This window comes from Pteropus alecto, unplaced genomic scaffold (genome assembly GCF_000325575.1).
Source record: "Pteropus alecto unplaced genomic scaffold, ASM32557v1 scaffold111, whole genome shotgun sequence".
In the NCBI taxonomy this organism is placed as follows: Eukaryota; Metazoa; Chordata; class Mammalia; order Chiroptera; family Pteropodidae; genus Pteropus; species Pteropus alecto.
This window is the reverse complement of record NW_006431915.1, coordinates 6,490,081-6,512,257: the sequence shown is the minus strand read 5'-3', so window position 1 is coordinate 6,512,257 and position 22,177 is coordinate 6,490,081. Positions and strand designations below refer to the sequence as shown.

Sequence of the window (22,177 nt, the reverse complement as noted above, 5' to 3'; positions counted from 1 at the left end):
GACCCAGAGGATATAGAGAACAGCTATGTCTGAGGAAAAATTAAAGTTGTTCTGTATGGCTGAGTAGAAAAACATCAGGAGGGGACGGACCATAAGGGATGAAGATGAAACAAGCTGTGTCTGAAAAAGTAAGCAAGGACCAGATCGTGAAGATCTTATAGAGCTTGCAAGACTTTGGACTTTAGTAAAGAGATAATAAGAAAGTGTTATATGGCTGTAAACAAGAAAATGACTTTAAAATCATCATTCTGATCATAATTGGAAGAAATCAAGACTAGAGGCAGGAATCCAGTTAGAGATACTACAGTAATTCAGGTAAGATGTAATAGTAACCTGCCTTGGATAGTGGCAGGAGGGATGAAAAGAAGAGGATAAATTCAAAAACCAATTTTAGAGGTAGAAGATGAAAGACTGGATGTGGTAGGTGGGAGGAAGAAAGAATTTATAGATTCTGACATGGGCACTAAAAAAGGGTTTGACTTATGCTGTGTTACTTTGCAGTGCCTTTAAGACAGACAAAAGGAGAGGAACCAAATAGACAATATACAGATCGGTATAAAGAGACTAATAAAAGGAATGATGCACTATATATACAAAACATCTATGAACATTTTTGCATAATCATAGATTGTAAAAACTGGATATACAAAAATGGCACTGACAATAGTCCTGTGAACTCTGAGCTCAAAGAGTTTGAGTTCATTTACGGATTTATCCAAATCTGGTTGGGGGCTGCTGGGAGCAGTGGAAGGGGGAATGTTACCTTGACAACTGATGGCTAACTTTCCTATATTTCAGCAGTGATGATTTTCCCCCATTTCTATTTGACCAGATTGGAATTTAAGATGAAAGGGAATCAAATGTATGAGCTTAACCCATGATTACATCGACACCATTTTGACAAATGTCAATGTTCAGATTATCTGAGAGATGAGACCTAGTAAATCAAAAGAAGGTTTATGGGAGGATGGATTTAGAAGGAATTCGGCTCGCTAAGATACAAAGCAGAGAATCAGCGACATTTTCCACTGACTGGTATAGATAAAATCTTCTGAGTCTCCCAAAAGGGCCTCAACAGTGGAAGTTGTGGGTAACTCTGATTAGGTGAGGGTCAGATAAAACTTTCTAAAAGCTCAACTGCCCTCCTTCAAGCCCAATCTTATATATATAAAACTAAAGAAGTTCTTCACTCAGACTATTCTGGATGTGTATAAGGGACCACTTAATGTGGGATGGGACAATAGAGAAGTTGAAAGCATGGTCTCCACTGTCAAGACAGTCTGGGTTTAAATCCCAGCTCTCCCATTTGCTAGCTATGTGACCCTGAGCAAGTGACTTTACCTCTAGTTTCCTCACCTATAAAATGATAAGAATAATATTGACCTCATAGTGTTATTCTGAATACTAAACTCATACAGTACGATGCTTAGAACAATCACTATATAATTGTTCACCTGAAATAAGGGGATTTTCTCCCATTTTGGTGCTCCACAATAAAACTACAAAGAACATATAATATAATACAGTACACTCATGGAAAAATGAGGCCCAGAGAATATACAATACAGTATGGAACACTCAGTTAATAATGAGGTCCTCATTGAACTTCCTCGACTCCTCTAAAACAGACACATCAAAGCACACCCCTAAATTCAAAGCAGCATTACAGAACAAGGCTCAGTAACCCAGACATCCTTGTGAGTCATACAAATAGGCTCCTAAACCAGTTATATGATCTATTCTGCAGCCATCTTAAAACTTCAGCCCCAGAGTTTCTTTTACAAGAAATACTATGAGCTTTTCAATGGCATCCCTTCATTCGACAAATATGGAATGACACTGGGTTACTAGGTGCTAGGAATATTGTTGTGTACGAGACAGTCATGACTGTTCCTACATGGAATTCACCCGTGACAGGGTGAGAGGGGACAAACAATTACTTATACAGTAAGTATTCTGTTGCAACTTTGATAAGAATTTTGCAAAAGCAATGTATTAAGTGCTAAGAGAGCATAAAACCAGAGAGACTTGTTCTATTCTGGGTGATCACAGAAAGCTTCTCTGAGAGAGTGATATTTAGACTAAGAGCTGAAGGATTAGTATAAATTCGTATATGAAAAAGAAAAAGGAAGCAGCAGTAGGAGAGAACAGACTTATAGGCATAAGATAAGCACAAGCAGAGAGACTAAGACAGGTTCTGGAATTCTCCCATTATATATCCCTTGGCAATTATCCCACAACATTCTAGCACAGAGGGTCAGGATAATAGATGCAATGATCTGAAGTACTTTTTACCCTACCCATTCTACCACAGCTCACCTGCTCCCTCCTAACAGATGCCGCTCACCATCTCTTTGAGAGACTGATCCAATTTAAGTCCTAATGTGAAATATATATTTGTCATGCAAGCTTAGTTATGTCTTTGCCAAGAAAACAAATTAAATAATTTTAAATAAAATTTCTACTGTCATAGAAAATACCTTAGTCAATAATTTGATACTGATACTATATCCGAAATACTTTGAAAAATATTAATGCATCTAAAATACCTATGAATACCTCAACATTCTTAACTCCCAATTATTCATGCTTTTAGTTTCTACAGTTTACACTAAGTGCAGGTTTTTACTATATACTCAGAAAGAATTAAAATTATGATGGCATTGCTCGTTCAAACTGTTCCATGTGTTTACTAGCAACATTATTTGATCACATTTTAAAGTGGTTTTCCCATCAATGAACATGATTTGACATGATGATTCATGCTTTACAGCCCACTCAAAGTATAGTAAACAGCAAAACTGAAAATTCTATTTCAAAGTGAATGATGTTAACATTTTTAGCTATCTTAAAATTTACATAGCCTCATTCTCCTGATGGAATTTTCCAAGACTTAAGAAAGTAGCAGTGTCTTATAATGAAGAATCTGTCCTAGATGCTGAAAACACAGCCCTACCTCATTAAAAGAACTAAAGGCAAGCTGACCCCAGACTTCAGAGAATAATATGAAAATACACATACCGCTACACTCTCCACTGGAACTGCTTTGGCCAAGGTCACCGATAATCTCCATGTCAAGGACTTCAACTGACACTCCTCAGTTCTCTTCATTTGGCTTCTCAGCAGCTCGAAGAGCTATCTGCCTTACATGAAACCGTCTCTTCCCTTGACTTCCATAAGACTGCTTTCCGCCACTTTGCTATTTCTCAGTTTCCTTTGCTGAGACTCATCACCCTCTTTATGACCTTTAAAACTAGAGTATATCAGTGGTCCTGGCACGTTTCTTATATTACTGTCTCACCAGATGATGCTCTCATCCACTCATACAGATCTGGTTATCGGGAATATATCCTGACAATTAATATCCAAATTAATATCTTGATAAATGCATTACCATCTCTTCAGCTGCTGAAACCCAAATCCTGCAAGTCACCTTTGACTCCAGTATGTCCTTCACATCTCTATGCACAGAAACCTGCGGGGCTGGTTCAATTCTAAAAACTCAACTCTGGTCATTTGTATCCAAAAATTACTAGGTTTTACAAAGCTTCTGGTTTATATTAATGCTATACTTCTAAAGTTTGTAGAAAAGGATAAAACATTCAGACAGAGATGTATTTTCTTTATGCATAGCGAATAAACAAATTATTTTGAATGTGGTAATAAGTATGAATACAGTTATGTAATAGATATGGATACAGTTATATAACACATAAATTAAATCTTACATCTTTACGGAGTCTCAGGAAAGGAGGGGAGGTCCTTCTTATTATGGTGAAATATTTGCTCATGGGAATGAGATTTGGAAGCATTGTGTATATCCTATAAATAGCCCCTCCGTTCTGACTCTCACTTTTAGGAATGAGGGTGGTGAGCAGTGAAAGTGGTATAAATGTTCCAGATGTGATGAGTCTGTGACAGGTGTTGGGAATGTGAGTAACCTAGTTTTGCTCATAAAGTAAAATATTTGAGAAATTCTGAAAAGGGAAACTGGTAATATGACTAAATCCTCCAATTTGGGGACACAGCATTCATTTTAGAAAATATTCAAAGACAGAAAGAGACCGTTTCCCCAAGAAATGCAAAGGAAGTAAAAAACTGGCATGGTTTTGGTTGAATACTATGGTCCTTTTGCAAAAGCACAAAAATTCCTTTGCTTTCCCACGTATTTTTAATATTCTGATTCACTGATCTATTTACCTGTTTTACAATTAATACTGAATCATTTAAAATTCCTAAGGCTGACTATATATGAATTCGTATATATAAATATGGTTTCATATATAGGAAGGTAAATCTCTCATTATCTCCTATTTTTCAAAATTGTTTTCTAATTCTTAACTTTTTCAACAAAACTTCAGGTGTTTAATTACGATATTAAATATTTGTTTCTAATAAGTTTTTTAACTGTTAAAATGTTTTGTTTCTTAATTATAAAGGATATTGCATTTTGTCAAGCATTTAGTCAACTATAAATTTGATCTTTTTTTCTTTTTCATGTCATAAGTTACATTTACAGATTTCTCAGTGTTGACCCACTTTGAATTCCTACTGCTACTTATCAATTTCTGTCATTGGCTTGTTTTGACCTTTAAAACTAAGTTCATCAGTGGTCCTGGTACTGTCTTCTCATGGTACTGTCTTACTAGATGATTCTTTCATCCATCTCTGTGAATCTTGTTAGATAATATTCCCTAATGCTTCCCTGACTGACATCTCAGTAAACGGCATTACCATTTTCCCGACTGCTAAAGTCCAAATTCCAGAATTAGATTTCTAAATGTTTTTTTTTAGCATTTGGAGATCTTCACAAAAATATACTGCTCAGGGGCTAGGCAGGTATGTACAAGGCATCTTCTTGCTGAGTAATCCTTCTCTAAGCACTAAATGCAAAACATGGAAGGGTAGAACCTTACCCAAGTACTGTGTCTCCAGCACCTCTAACAAAGCGTGATATACAAAAGGCATATAAGTACTGAACAGATATCGAATAGTTACATACCAAGAAAACTCAATTGAGTTATCATGAATTCTTTGATTTGAAATAAACTACCCGCCTGTTCTATCCACCTGTCACCTTGACCCTGTATCTCCTCTGCCCCACCACTTCCAGCCCAACCCGAAAGAACAGATGCCACTCCTGCCCATTCACATACAGGATTACATGAAGCATAGCAGCAGTTCAGAGAAAGGATAAGGGTTAACAATCCAAGTAAAGTATTCACTGGCTAAGAATCCTTCAGAAAATATGTATCATCTTTAATCGCAATTATACATTACTTAAAAATTGACCCAGAAAGCCTGCCACAATCTTTTGCCTAGTTCACTCAGGAAGTCTAAGTGAAGAGGGCTGTATAATATACATTTTACAACAAAACCAGAGAGTAAAGCTATAAGCCTGTGAATTAAGTAAGAATATGGAAGCATGTGCATACGTATATGTTAGGTGGTAAACTTTTCAAAACTGTGCCCGGCTCTACTCCAAGCAACTCAGCCAGCAGCTACGTGGTTTTGGAGGCTTCCCATGGACGTACAGGAGCAGAAACCAATAACATTACTCAAGGGAGTAAGATATGTTGCACTATGTGTGGTGCATCGCCTCAGTCTTATTTGTTCCTTAACCTCTCACTTGCCTGGTCTCTGCTCATCGCAGTTCAGGAGCATCCATGGTGACTAAAACTGTAAATGAATTCACTCACTCTTAATGAGATATTCCTTCAAAATAATGCCTAGAGGTGAGCTCTGAGGAAGATGCTCTATGTCCAGGAGGTGGTACCAGTAACCACAACCATCATCTCCAAACCAAGCCTTGCTGCTCTAACTTTAGAAGACTCTTTTGTTCTTGTGGGGGATACTCATTTACTGACTCTTCCACGGGGACAGAGGGAGAAGACTCTTCCTTAGCTTGTACAGGTACTCAGCATTGATTAACTTTCTGGATAATCTGATCCCATCTTCTTCCTGACTTTGTTTTTTTTGAAGGTGAGGGATACCTTCTGAAGTTCTCTTTCTTTGTTTTCCAGGGTTCCTATAGATTTTAACATAGTTGGCATTTCAAGTGGCTTTAAGAGCTGAGTAGAACTTTCACTAAGCTGACTGAGAGTAGATGCATACAGGAGAGCCACTGCAATGGGTTCCCAAATCAGACTGTGCACTGAAATCACCTAGGGTTCTTTTTAGAAAACAGGATCTGTTTCTTAGCTCGACTACAGAGATTCTGATGCCAGAGATGCTGATTCATTTTCCCAAGAGACTGAGTTTGGGAATCTGTTTTTATCTAATGTTTGGTGACTGTCTTGTGGTCAATATAAGAATCTTCATTTGAGAACTATGGTTCTACATGATTTTTAACTATAGATATACTATAATTAATCTTTATTTTTAAACATTTTGCTTAGTCTGATTCTAATTATTCACTAATGTAAGTGCTACAATGAACATCTTTTTATATTAACCTTTCAATATACCTCTATATCATTTTGATGAATGTCTAGACATAGAATCAAAAGTGAAGACTAATTCTTTTGGTCAAATTGCCTTCTAGGTCTACCACAGACTGCTCCCAACTGCAGTACATGACAGTGTCTATTTCCTTACCTCTCTGCTTAAGTATGATAGTATTTTCATCTTTGCTAATTTTAGAGGTGAAACAACATCTTATTGCCGAGTTATTTTATAATTGTAAAAATACTTATTCATTCAATAAATAATTTTTAAACACTTAACAGGCTCAATGAACAATGTGAGCAAAAACAAATATGATTCTTACTCTCACTTATACAGAAATTGTCATTAATCCAATAATCAAATAAGTAAACCTACTAAGTGGTACTCATTATCATCACTGTGATAAGTGGTGCTATTAGATATTATAAAGCAAAGTCTCGACCTATTTAGAAATCTCAAAGTTCCTCGAGAATTGAAGTTAACAATAAAGATAATAACACACTACACACAGAGCACTTACTATATGCTACGTTCTTTTCTAAGGACATCAGATATATTCATGCACTGACCTTTATGAGCAGGTACTATTATTATCTCCATTTCACAGATGAGAAAACTGAGTCAGGCAGTTTAAGAAACCTATCCAGTGTCACGTACCTAGTAAATTAAAAGAGTCAGGATTCAAATCAATGTAGTCTATCTCAGGGCTATTAACCACTACATTATGCTACCTCTTGAGTGATGCTCCTGAACCCTGTGCCCCACCAGAAAGTAATGATGTGCTGAACTGCTCCAAAGAAATGGCAAGCAAGCTTCTCCCTCTCACTTTCAGTGCTACAAGCCATTGCTCCACAACCCCCAGAGCACCGAAGGTGCTGGAGGAGGAAGAGAATTTTCCTTGTTTTAAAATTAGTAATTCCCAAATCACCCATGTCGATGATTTCTTGGTAATCATCTCTGTATTATGACATATTTGAACATTAAGTACCACTGTTTCATGAGGACGTGGGGGGAAAATCCATTGGTTTCTGATTTTTGAACATCTCAAGCTAAGAGTGATTGCCTCTTGTAATGACCCTGTCTGACACAGGTCTGTTCCCATAGGCTGGCAATCTATTTTTATACTTGCGAGTACATTAGGCTTGTAAACACTAAGGATGGATTACTTTGAACACGGTGAATGGAGACTAGGCATTGGAAACAAGGGACATATAGAGGCTTAAAACCAAAGATCCTTAATTCTCTGTTAGTCTGCCAAATTTTTTGAAAGTTTAAAGTATGACAACTTAAAGAAGCATGTTCCAAGGATTTTGTGAGGAACATTCACTCGTTTCAGGCCCTAATTAAGTGAGCCAATTTCTCTAGCAGATTATTGAGCAAACACACTCTACTCCCACAAATAAAGTACAGAAGTCTTCGTTATCCAGAGGCTCATTAACCAGGACCCTATAATCATGAGACTGTGTAGAAAAGCAACACCTGGCATACACAAAAATATTCACCAATGAGATGACCAGTACCCACTCAAACTTCCCCTCAAATACCAGTGTCTACTTCTGGGGACCTGCTTATGTCATCCCCTCTGTCTGATTTCTGGATGCTGCAAACACCTGACCGCATAAAAGCAGGATGAATGTAAACTGAAACTAAAAACGTTTCCAAAAGTGCAGGATTTAAAGAACTTGCTGAAAAAAATGCCAGAGAACTACTTAAACACATGCAAAGCCATTTTAACAAATTAATGTCTAATAGACTTAGACCAGTTAGCAAATGTGGAGAATTCTCAAAGATGATACGATATTTCAAAAAAGAATAAATCAAATCTCCAAGAACTGAGAGAGGCCCTTAGGAAAACTGAAGAAGCAAAGGAATATTTTTGCAAAAACATCCCTCTTCCTGATTTGGCTGAGTGAAATGAAATTGGTGAAGGATACTGAATTATGCTCTTATATGATTGTGCCAGGAAAACTATATCCCCCAAATGAGTACTCAAGATATTTCCTGTTCATTCTAAGGATTAGCACAGTTCTTCAATTATATAAAAATTTTAAAATGTATGATTTAAAAAAAAAAACTATCAATAATTTTTAGGTCACCCCCTACAAGTTGAAGCCTGTGCAGTTTCAGGATTAAAAAACAATAAAATTCTAATACATGCCACAACACGGATGAACCTTGAAGACATTATGTTAAGTGAAATAAGCCAGGCAAAAAGGAACAAATACTGTATGCTTCAACATATGAGTTACCCAGATAAGTCAAATTCGAAGAGACAGAAAGTTGAATAGTGGTAACCTGGATCTGGGGGAGAGTGGAATGAGCAGTTATTGTTTAATGGGTATATTAAATTTTCAATTTGGATGATGAGAAAGTTTTGGAGCTGGACAGTAGTGATGGTAGCACAACCATGTGCAGTGTAAATGTGCTCAATGCCACTGAACTGTACACTTAAAAATGGTTAAATGGTTAAGTTCTGTTAGTATATTTTATCATGATTAAAAAACTCATAGTAAAGCAGAAATAAAATGTAACTTTCTTAACCTTCAAAAAAAAAAAAGGTCTGTGCACTAAAGGGTTAATTTAGCAGGCTGATGTTGGGCTGGATAATCTTTTGTTGTGGGGGGCTGTCCTGTGCACAGGATATTTTGCAGCATCCCTGGCCTCCACCCACTGGGGGCAAACAGCACACTCCACCTACAAGTTGTGACAGCCAAAAAGTCTCCAGACATTATCAAATGCTTCCATCTACCCCACCTTAGTTTGAGAACCACTGATTCAGCACAGTTTCTTCCACCTCCCCTCCCCAAGACCCCACCCCACCTTCCAACAAAGCTTGATTAGGTTGACACTCCATTTGCTCCCCTGGGGCCCTATGGTACTAAAGTGTTAACTCCTTGAGCTTCAGGCTTATGGTTTTATTAATCATTATACTCTTAGCTCTTAGCCTAGTGCCTGGCATTTAGTGAAACTTCATTAAATGCTTGTGGATCAGGATACGACGAGTAATGGACACTACAGGGAGAAAACAGTGTTGAGTAAAGGCAAGAAGGTGGAAAGTTTGGGGTGTACAGAGAACACCAAATACTTTCATTTGCTTGAAAATAGAGTGGGTTAAGGAAAGTAGCAGGACATGAGTTAAGAACTGAGTTACAAAGGCCCAACTAAAGAGCCCAAACTTTTTTGAAAAGGAGAAATCAGGGGACTGAAACAGATTTGTTACAGTCCCATCCACATATGCTATTCATGAGTTTAAAGAATATCGAGCATGAGTTTACATATTATCCTGGTAAAAATGAGGAAGTATATCCTCTGGTGTTTCTTCGGTCAACTGCTGTCCTGTACAGCTGTCCTTTGCATGTTGAAAGCCAGTACGCAGAAATGTATAAGTTGCAGAGTTTGGCATGCACTTGAAGAAATTAATCATTCCCACAAACCTTGACTCTACAGAGTGCTGGAGTAGATTACAGATGTCCAACTTTAGTATGTTAAACTGAGATTCGGCAGCTGTGGGCTACAAGTCCCTTCACCAATCTTGATTCATTTATTCAACACCAATAACTGAATATCTACAATAAGTCTTCACAGAACATCTCAACAGGTTCTACAACTAAGCAAAATGATATACAATGAAACCAATTTTACCATAGGCTAATTAATACAAACAAGAGTGAAGTTCCTGCAGCATTTCATTGTTACAATGAAACGTCATTCAATATAACCTGCTGTATTCTCTTCCAAGCATTGGGCTCAGATGCAGCATTAAATAAAACAGATGTGATCCTTATTCCTACTGAGGTTAAAAATGCCTACAATTAAACAAGCAATTATAAAACAGTGTGGCATGAGTTATAGTGAGGAAGTAATTAGAACTTGAAGTTTTTCATCAGCAAAACAAAAGGAATGAACAGTGGTCTCTGAGGATCCTCTAAGATCTAACATTTACTTCAAGTCTAATAGTACAGAAAAATTTTAAAACTTTTCAAGTTGCTAACATTTTCCTCCATTTTATAGTAAAAAAAAAAAGGCTACAGATAAGAAAAGGGCTAAGAAATGCATCTAGTATACTATAGAACTGTGAGAGGGTTTTAGTGCACAAAAATGGGGTACACAGAGGAAAAGAAGACATCTTTATTAAGACAACAGAGACACAGACAAGGGCCCACTTCTATCACCTTTAACTAGTTAGTGGGCAAAAGAGCAACACAAATATCATAGGGAAAAAGTAAATGTTGTAGAAAAATCTATGTTCCAATGACTTGGTATTTCAGCTGAAATCTCTTACAAATATGATGATAAACATCCATAATAAGGTATTTCCATGATAGATATTTCATAACTTATTCATTAAAAAGGTTAAGCATCTTCTATATACCATAAATTGTACTAGATGCTGTAGCAGAGTAACTATACATCAGACATGGGCACTGACTTTAAGAAGCTTAGTTTAGTGGTAAGCTTAAAGAAGGAGAAAAGCATTTTGCAGAATTCTTTGTACAAACATCAGAAAATTATTATCACATGCAAAACATCATATAATCAAGGTGTTCACAAGATTTGGCCCACTCAGAACCTATTTACATTTAATGGTTAATTCCTCACTCAGATTTATATGTGAAGTAGATGACTATTTCTGTACAGTCATAGAATGTTAAGAGATTTTAATAATATCTTGTTTCCCCAAAATATGTGCTTATAATGTGTGGGATTTTTGTTGTTGTTTTTATAAATGGGTTGAGAAATTTGGGTTGTTGCTGGCAGGAAGCCTCTGGATTGGTTCCAGAGCTGTCCAGAGCTCCAATCCACTCAAGGTGAACACAGACCATGAAGAATGCTTAATTTATGAGATCTCAGGATAGCAAACTGTCTGAAGCCTAACATTTCTTTCTGAACTACGGAAACACAAAGATGGGATAAGAAACTCACAAGGCAAGCCATGTGATTCTGTTTCCCTCTGTTTTGAGTCACGCTCTATCATTTTGCTAACCTCCTCAGCCCCCAAATACTACCTATTCGACAAAATCGTAAACTTCAGAGTCTCATCAGCTCCAAGTTTAAATATATTAAATTTTCCTATAGTAAAGAAAGAGGACGCCTCCCAAGTATACCCCGGATGTGTTTACAATCCAATATAAGTGGCACCCACTTGTTAATGTTGCTGTAAATGTTAAGTGAGAAGGTATGGTAAGCACCTAACGTAGCATCTAGCGCTTTACTAAGAAGAAAAGATCCAGATCTCTTAGCGGCCTGCAAAGCCCACTCTGAACTTCCCCATTCCAACTCTCCATTCCATATCCAAACTAAAATCCATTAATCAAAATTAGATAACGGTCCTTTTATATTCATATTTAGTAACTTTGTATTTTGTTGCTAAAACTTCCTTTGTAATCACTTTGTCTCAAAGCAGAGATGTGCTTTTAATATCTAATAGGTATGTAAAAACTACAATTGATAATCCTTTCATCAGATAAGACTTTGAGAAATGAGTATATGTGTTCACAAAAAGCACAAGAATACAAATAGCAGTCTTATTCCAGCCCCAGTCTTATTTCGGTCTGGAAATAGCTCAAAATCAGGAGAATGAACTAAAAATTGGTTGTATAGTCATACACTGGACAGCAATGAAAAAAAAAAACAAACATACTACCGATACAAACAACTATAATGAATAAACTTCAGAAATTCATGCTCAGTGAAAAAAAGCCAGGCACATCAGAATTCTTATTGCATATTCTATGTATATGAATTTCAAGAACAAGTCAAACAATGTATAGTGACAGGGGTCAGAAGAGTGGTTATCTTTAGACAGTAAGTATTGACTAGGAAGGGACACGAGGAAACATTCTATTGTAAAGAAAGTGTTCTACATTTTACTTAGTGGTGTTCGTATGGTATATACGTATGTAAGAATTTATTTTTCAATACGTGGTTTTTATTGCACCTTTAAAATATTACAATTAACTCTGAGGAATCCAACGTTTTGCTGTTTCTATAGCTGGACAATTTAGATGTTATTCATCAGCCTCCTGAACTTTTCCTTTTTCAGAAACATAGGTACCATCCACAATTTTTCTGATATCATTGTTTTTTAACTGTTGTGGCTTGTTGAATCAAAGCAGCTGAATTTGACACAAGTTTAATGTCATTTCCTTCAAGAATTAACTCATCTTTCTGAGTCTGAGATACTGAACAAGCAATGCTTGGCCTCATTCAAACCCTGCAGTTCTATTTTTCATCCAAGAAATTTTGGATTTCAACAAGAGAACTGGTCTCCTGAATAACGACATTGATGGGGAAGTGAGCATACACAGACCTCATCTTGTAACGGAAGCCAGTGTAACACCCTTGACCGTGCTCTGTACATGACTACAGACAGAACAGTGGCCAGTTCTTTTTTATTTCTCCACCATTTGTTAACCCAGAGCCTCTTTTTCTTTCCAAGGAAACTGAGTTCTACTGATATGACTGAAGCCCCTCTGCAGGGTATCTCTGGGACCCTTCAAAATAACTGTGCATCCTTTCGGAGTGATGTTAACATTTTCTTGAATGCCAACAGTCTTGATTGCTGAGAATGGTCTTCGTCCTCGCAGTACTATATACTTTTAACATTTGTGCATTTTACTGTATGTAAATTATCTCAATTAAAACAAAAGACTCAGGTGCAGAGGCAGTAAACAGAGTCTGGTTTTCAAATGCACGTGGTCCAGCCATAGAAACCACTCTATTACTAAACAATAGTCTCATGAATGTAAACCTAAGGGAGATGAACAGGAACTCGAAAAAACAATGTCTGGCTACTCTTACTGCCTGACATTAGTCTCATTTACCTGAGTGCTTTACTCCTTGGATGTCATGCAGTATCATCATGTCTAACAGGTACCATCATTTCTTTAGTGTCATTAATCGATCTTCTCTGAGTATACTCAGATAGCTTAACTGTTTTCAATATCCTCTTTTTCTTGTCTTGATTTTCCCAGAATAGATGCTATAATAAATAATGGTTCATTTTATATTGAGAGAGAGGGCTCTAAATTAATTTGCCAAAAAGTATTCACTAGGAGCCAATTCGTAAATAGATCAATTCACTGAATATACCAATTTATACTTTTTCACTTACTGAAGATTTCAATAAAATTTTAGTATTTGCTTCATATCAGCATTTTAAGAACGATTTAATTTATAAAAAGCAAAGAGTTGTAGAGTAGTTTAGTTTTCTTATGAATATATTCTTCATGAATATATTCAATAAATGTGAATATATTCTTTATAATGATTATATTCATGAATATATCCTCCTTATGAATATATTCATGAATATAGTCTTCTTTGCCCTACAGGGAAAACATTTTAATGCGGTTTTAAATTAATGAATATCAATATATTCATGAACATTTTCACAAGTTTATATTCATATTCATGAGCTATGTTCTTCACCATATTGGGGCATTTTAAACTTGGTTTAAAATTTAATGAATATCAATATATTCATTAAGACTATATTCATATTTTCGACAGCATAGATTCATATTCATACCCTTTTCTCTTGATCATATTGGGAAGTTTGAGCTCAATTCAAAATTTAATGAATATCAATAGATTCACCAAGAATATATTCATAAGAATACAATCATTTTCATTGTGTATATTCAAGAAGAGAATATTTACAAGGCAAATAACCCATCCAATAATTTTAACCTTTGACAAAATGAGCATTCCCTAAAACAGTGCTGAGAACATATTTGTTTTTATTGGTGAATTGGCATACTTCCTTCTAGAAGGGCTTTTTATCTCCAAGCACTCAGGCCCAAGATTTACCAAGTGAAACTCATTTGGGTATGTACCAATGGTTTCCCAGCATTTCTCAGATCTTATGGGCTCTGTAACTGCTCTGTTTTTCTTGTTTTACTCTAACACATTGATTTGGGATATATACAGGATTAATAGATATTTTTGTCTGAATGTAAGAACTTCTAGCAGTCCTCTACCTTCAGGTATCATTTGTTTTACTTTTTAGAATTGTTTTTCATCCATTTTTTTCTAAATTTAATTCTCTGATATGATTGTCCTGTTTTACTGAACTATTTTCATGTTAGAAGAAAACATCTTTAACCCAATAAATATTTATCAAACATCATAAAACCTTAAAACTGGAACAAGAGATTTCCATTAAAAATAAGGATGCCTATTCATCATAATCATTCAAAATTGTTCTAAATGTGCTAGCCTATGCAATAAGCCAAGATGGCAGGCAAGATATTAGAAAAGAATCACAAAACCATCATTATTTCCTGATGATATGCCTGCCCAGCTAGAAAAAAAGAGTAATGAATTTTTAAAAATAAAATTAATAAACAGATAACATTAAATTCCAAATAGCTTAGAAATTTAAATGAAAGGATTAGAAAAATAATTTCATAATTTTGGAATGTTCAAGGCATTTTTCTCATTATTAAGTGTGATTTAAAATTTTTAATATGTAAATAATGTGATCATAGAAAAATTCTGGTGGAGCTTTCTGACTAATTTTTTATTATCAAAGATAGATAAAAGTTAATAGACTAGTAAAATGATCACCCATATAACCTCCACATAGTCAACTACTGTTAATATAATAAAACACTATGCTATAAATTTTAAATATTTTGTTTTTTTCTAATATCTGATCATTGCAAAATATTGAGATACTACAGCAAAATCTACAACATGGATGAACCTTGAAAACATTATCCTAAGTGAAATAATCAAATCATAAAGGACCACATATTTCATTTACATAAAATGGGTAGAGTAGGCAAATCTATAGAGACAGAATGTTGATTAGTGATAGCTAATGACTGGGAGCAAGTTTGGGGGAAATCAGAAGTAAATGCTAATGAATGCCAGGTTTCTTTCTAGGGCAATGAAGAAAATGTTCCCAAACTGATTGTGGGTGATCGGGTTGCAAAACTCTGTAAAATATACTAAAAACCATTGACTAGTACAGATTAAATAGGTATTGATGGTATGTGAACTATATCTTGAAGCTGATATTAAAATCAAGAAATTAATTATAGTTAAATCAGTTGACTGACTTTAAAGGAGTTCCCCAAATATGTTTGAGTAAAGAAAGCAAGATGCAGAAAAATGCATACGATTTCATTTTTGTAAAACGATGACAAAATTGCACATATGAATATATGTATGCATGCAATTATATGAACATGGAATAAATATAGAAGGATGCATACTAGGTTGTGAATATGAGTTACCCAGATAGGGGGTGCTATGTGCGGAGAGGGTGACTAGAGGGGAAGAAGTGGTAACAATGCAATACAGGGACTGCTGAGACAAACCCTACTTAAAAAGAAACGCATGATGTGTCACGTCTGCAACTGACTTTCAGATGGTTCAGTAAGAATGTATGTGTATACATATATAATTTCATATCTACATACATAAAGATGGACAGATAAAACAAATAGGATCAAATGGTAACCGTTTATTATATGATGCATAGTTATTTCTCGATTTTGAAATGGTTTCGGTTTTGCGAACAGACAGCCAAGTTTTCTTGCAACAGTTTTTAAGGGGGCTATTTTGAGAACCAATATTAAGAAAAGAGGCATTACGGTTTTGCGTATTTTTGATTATCATTATAGTGTATTAATAAATTCCATTATGAAGAATTAATGGGCATTCTACTGAAAGGTACACTAGCTTATCAAGGCACAGGGTAAGCTTATAGCATACACAGTGGCACACAAATCTGGAGGAACTAATCCATTAAATGAGACTACCAGAATTTTTGATGTTGTGATAGCTGGGCTACCAAATGCTGTGGCAATCCCACCAATGTTTATACACATCAGAATCTCTACCAAAAGAGACTAACACTCAGGAGGCAACCAGGGGAATGACCACTCCAGTCCCTACTCTCTTAAATATCATATTTCTCAGTAAACAGAAAGAACAGGAAGTTGGGACTGGCTATTAGGGACAAGGGTCACATTAGAAAAAAAGAAATTTTCTTTGGCTTAACTTAAAAAAAAAAAAAAGGTGAGCGGAGGAGCTTTGCAAAAAGAAAAGAGATTTAAAATGTATTTGCCTTTAATTATGGTACCCATGCAATTTTTTTTGAAGACTGGAACATATAATCTATAAAGTCTATAAACTATAATCTATAAAATCTATAAACTATAATCTTCTATCTATGCCCCATCCTGAGGACAACAGTGACATCAGCCTGCTAAAGCTACTCCACAACTTCCAAGCCTCAATTCACCTACCCCTCGCCACTAAAAAAAAGTTCAAAGCAGCCAAAAATGCTAGGTATTTTTAATGCAAAAAAGGCTCCCTTAGGTATCTATTGAGGCCATCATTTTCCTATGAGAGGAATGTGAGGCTGTCCCTCAAAATGTGATCTTTGAGCAGCCACAGCAAAAGCCGGGCTTCACTCTTCAGCCCTTAGGGCCCCCAGCTCCCAGCCCCCAGCTCTGCTCCTCTGCGCAGACATGAATGAAGTCATGGTTTCAATACATCAACGCTGAATGTTAACTTTATACTCTGATCCATTTGTGTCTAACTGAAGTAAAAAATCCATCTAATATAGGGTTTTTTTTAGAATGAAATAAGATATATTTAAAAATTTGTAAATTGTAAAGAGTTGATGTTATAAAAATAAGAACTGGTGGAGAAAATCAATCTGGGTTATGAAATATTTTTTTAAAAGGTCTTTTAGCTTTCAGTATCTGGGACAGAACAAACAAATAAGCACCTAGTAGAAATCCTTGCAGAATGTGTTTTCCTAAATTTAAAAAATTCTCTCATTTCCTCATTAAACAAGTAATATATGCCAATTTTTTAAAAGGAGAAAAGTAACAGAAAAGCTATGTCACTTTACCTAATAAGACATTCACTGTTAACATTTTGGTATTTTCCTTCTCATCTTTTATTTGTATTTGGGGTCTGTTATTTTTCTTTTAAACACAGATGTAATCAAACTAAACATTACTATTTATGTCCTGTTATCTTAAGCATTTCCCATGTTGTTGTCAATCGCTTGCTATATGTTATTCCATCAACTGTAACTCAGAATTAGCTGAACATATATCATGGAATTACTGACAGTTTCATAACAGTCTCTGAAATATTTAGTTGGAGATAAACATATGAAGAATTCCAGGCTTCTAAAAGCTAAACTTAATTTCTGGCAAGCATACTGGTAATTATAACCAAAAGCCAAATATTATGGAATCCTTTTTTTAGACTAAGCAATCTTACCACTCAGCATATATAATCACTGAAATACTTTCTGCATAATGATATCTGTTTAGCTACTGGCAACCATAAATGTCCCTGAAAGCCAGAGAAATGTAAAATTTCTCTAATATGATTTGCAAAGTAAAAGTTACATCTGAGCAAACTGAAATATAAAGCTGGTCTTGAACACAATATTTATTCTGAGAAAATTCATACTCATATACTTTCCACCTATTAGAAGTAGCTATAGAAATCATCATATGAACCAATCAATGCTAAAATTTTTTTATCTACTAAATAAGTTTGAGTTCATATAAGCATATCAAAGTATTTTTAAATTCTATACAAAATTATTGAGGGGAAATTATTTAAATGTTCAAGAAAAGATATTTGTGTACCCTTACGGCACAAGGAAATAAGGAAATGCTCAAAAAACAAACTGGTGAGAATATGCCAAAGGGACACAGGAGCCAACCCAAAGAGCTCTCAATGGCCAAAGCTAAAATAACTGGAGCAACAAAATAAATCAGTACTGGATTATAAACCAAAGTAGAAATAAATATCCATGAGTCCATACCGATATAAGTGAATGATTGATTAAATAAACGAGAGAGAACAGACAAACCTACTATATAGAAAAAAATCCAAATAATTTATATAAATACAAGCTCCTCAAGAAGGTAGAGTATAGCTCCCCACCCTTTAAGTGTGGGCTGCACACAGTGATGGGGGAGTGCTTTACACTGAAAAACCTGACAAACACTACCTCAGCCAAGTGATCAAGGCATCAATAGTGATAATTCATGTTGATGGCATGTACCACTGATGATGTGTTGAGAATGGCATTTTATCTCTTTGGTCGTCCTCTCAAGAACCTATAATCCCCATCTAACCATTAGAAAAATATCTGACAAACTGAAATTGAGTGATATTCTCCATTCTACAGAATACACTAGTACTCCGTAAAATCATCAAGCTCATCAAAAACAACATCTGAAAAACTGCCATAGTTCACAGGACTCTAAGTGGGTATGATGACTAAATGTATTATGGTATCACAGGTGGGATCCCCAATATTAGGTAAAAACTAAGGAAATCTGACTAAAGTATGGACTATAGTTAATAATAATGTAAAACAGAGCTTCATTAATCCTAACAAATCTCTCATACTAATGTAAGATGTTAATAATAGGGGAAATGATATGAGGTATATGGGAACTCTCTGTAACATCTTCACAACTTTTCTGTAAATCTAAAACTTTTCTAGAATTATATATGATTCTAATGGATATATAGGTATAGACAGATCGTACACACATCTAAGTTTCAAAAGTTCCACTGTTAGAACACTTCCTGGCACTCAATACACACTTCTGGAATGAATAAGTGAACACACATGTTTTGTGGTACTGGTTTTATTTCTACAATTCCATCCACAAAAAAGAGTCATAAAGGAAAAGTATTACCTAATACTGGCCAAGAAATTAGTACGCATTCATTGACAGATCTAAAAACTATGCTGGATGCTGGGTATTGAAATACAAAACATGAAATTCACAGTCTAATTGTGAGGAAGAAAGCTGAGAATGATAGCTGATAATGACAGAAAATGATTAAATATAAGGTACTTGTTCTGGGTATCGTGGGAGTATATACCAGGGGCACCTAATCTTGCACGAGATAGTGAATGGCAAAGGATTCATAAGCAAAGAAAGTCAGGCAGGCCCAAAACAACTGATGTATGGGAGACAGTGCTATTATAGAGACTTATAAGGGGAGACCTAATGAGGATGGTCAGGAAAGGCCTTTGTGAAAAAGTGATTAAGCTGAGAACTGAGAAATACGAAGGAACAAGTCATGTGAAGCGAAGTTGGAGGAAAATTACAGGTAAAAAGAAGAGTAAGTGTAAAGATGCTGAAGTAGGAAAGTGTCTTAATGCCTAGATTATATTGTCTATTTAAATGCTGAAATGAAAAGGCTGGTACATAAACGTGTTAGTGCCTGAATGAGTTCATCAAACACCTCTCAGGCTTACAGAAGCAGGAACCTCAGCCTGTTTAGCACCTCCCAGAGATGTACAAAGGGGATTCCTTTCTTTAAACTTTGCAGAACTACTTAGATATATATAAATACCAAGGCCCCTGACAGTCAATGATTAGGATGACACTGGAAGAAATCATCAGTGGGGATACATCAGAATAAAAAACTTAAAAGGAGCGAGCTTTCCAATATCTCCCACTCCCAAGGGGCCTAATAATAGCCCTTGAATTCTTTGTTCTATTCCTTCTGTTCTGTGCTCACCCGGATTCAGTAAGTAAGGGTCTATTTGTTTGTATTTTAGGCAATGTAATGTTTGCAAAACAGCAACAATAATCAAGGACACAATGTGGCTTCTCTCACTCAGGGGAAGTAAAACTGTGGAATCCTATGAGGGCTAGAAAATTACATAAAAAAGAAATATGCAATAAATTCTCCTTCATATAATAGGTACTAGGCAAAATTACTTTTACATATGAATAATTGCAGCAATAAACACCAATAAAGCAGGAGTAATGGCATCATTAAGAACAGCCAAATAATTCAGGCAATGAACAGACCACCAGTGGTCCCCAGAATCAGTCTACTTCACCATTACTGGGAACATACCATTATGAATAAATGAAAACCACAGGAAATGCTCATTTTCTCAAGATTTGTATGCTTATGAGGAGGTCAACTGCTGTGGATTCCAGGAGAGAATGTATTTCTAGCATTTATGGTCCTGAGAGAATGGGCAATGAGTAACTGATTGGAAATCAAGAGCAAAGGAGAAAAAGAAATGTGTCAAATGTCAACTCATACCTAGGAAATGTAAAATGTTCTCTGATTATTCAGTATATAGAACACCTACCCAAATACCTTCATTGATGAAACCATCTCTGACACACCAGTTAAAGAGTCAACATGTACTGAGCCTTATATACAATGTCCTGCAATCCGCTGTGGAATTCTGGGGAAATAAAACATAAAACATATGGCAAGTCTCTTTAAAGACACAGAGATCCAAAGGTGGTAAATCAATTGGCTTAGAATACAAATGAGGATTTTATCATAAAAACAATTTCCACACATAAAGTAATTAGGTTCTCAGGCCACCCACAAAAATTTCTTAGCCTACTCTTGCTGACCGGAAATATAGAACTAAGACTGCTATATAACACAGCCAACTGGAATTTTTATTATATCTATGAGAAAATGCAATCCTAGTTCACTACAGATGGCAAGCCCTGACTCCTTGCAGGCATCAAAGCTCTGCCCAGCGACAACCCTAAGTGCCAGGGCAGCATCAGGGCCATTAAAGACTGACCAATTCTCTTCTACAGTGGCAATTTAAACTTAAAATAAGTAAAATTAAATAAAACTAAAATATCAGTTCTTTGCTACCACATTCCAAGTGCTCAATGGCCACATGTGGCTATAATGGCTATCACATTGGACAGTGCAAAAAGAGAACATTTCCATCATCACAGAAAGTTCTACAGGACAGCACTGCTTTATATCTCTATGAGAAAGGTTTCTCACTTTTCTATAGCATCATAAAAGAAAGCAACTCTATGTGGATAGATGGTGATGATGATAGAACAATGTGAATGCATTTAATGCCTCTGAACTGTACTCTTAAAATGGTTGTTAAGGTGGAACGTGTTATGTTATATGTATTGATCACCAAAAAAATAAAGCAGCTCCCTGTTACACTCTCTCCTTATATTCCAAGGCATGGCATAATTTGCAACTGGTCACTAAACTGGATCTCCTTTAAGTGTGTGTCATGCCAAAGCCAAGATTTTGTAAGTGGCTGATAGCATACAAAAAAAAAAAAAGAAAAAAGAAAAAAGAAAAGGCCAATTCCTGCAGTCCACTTCTACTGTCCATGCTTTGGTTTTCTGAGTTTTCACATGTCCTTGGTTGGGTCTTAGATAAATCTACATTTTATTTCAATAGCATTGTAATTAGACCCCTTCTCAAATCTTTCTCTCTCTCTCTCTACACACACACACACACACACACACACACACACACACACACACTTCTTTCCTTCAGAGCTATATTAATGACTCAGCACTGACATCAGTGCCACCAGTGACATCTTATTGGCTTTGGATATGTGGAAATATGGATGCAAAATGATTGATCAATTCTGAAAAAAGAACTGAAATCAACAGGAGAAATAAGATGGGATGGAGGAATACACACACAAAAAAACTCCTTTAAAAATTCAAATTAGTAGTAAATCGGTTTGCTAGAACAAGAGCAGCAAAAAGCCTTGTGTGTACGTGGGGGTGGGGATGGTCAATGCCCCCAAAGTAAGAATACCTTGAAATTGCTGTAATTACTTACAAACCTCAGTGCTCCCTAAATTATGAAATCTTACTCAAGAGTCCTGCCTTAAACCTATTAGAGGGTTTACATATTATGTATACTCCCTATCTGGGGCATAGTTGATATATGCAATGTC

The 22,177-nt window shown here is 35.7% G+C and overlaps 1 protein-coding gene across 4 annotated transcripts in view; it reads right to left on the bottom strand.

Annotated features, from left to right (window-relative positions):
* Window positions 1-20,871, bottom strand: part of KIAA1958 (KIAA1958 ortholog) — an 82,326-nt gene extending 61,455 nt beyond the window's left edge. The window contains exon 1 of one of the 4 annotated variants that reach the window (XR_003043916.1): window positions 20,573-20,703. The gene's annotated coding sequence lies outside the window, so the exon portion shown is untranslated. Of the gene's footprint in view, window positions 1-20,572 lie in introns of all 4 variants that reach the window. The other 3 variants (XM_006906113.3, XM_006906112.3, XM_015599884.2) reach the window with 3 other exon arrangements.
* Between the last annotated feature and the right edge of the window lie 1,306 nt (window positions 20,872-22,177).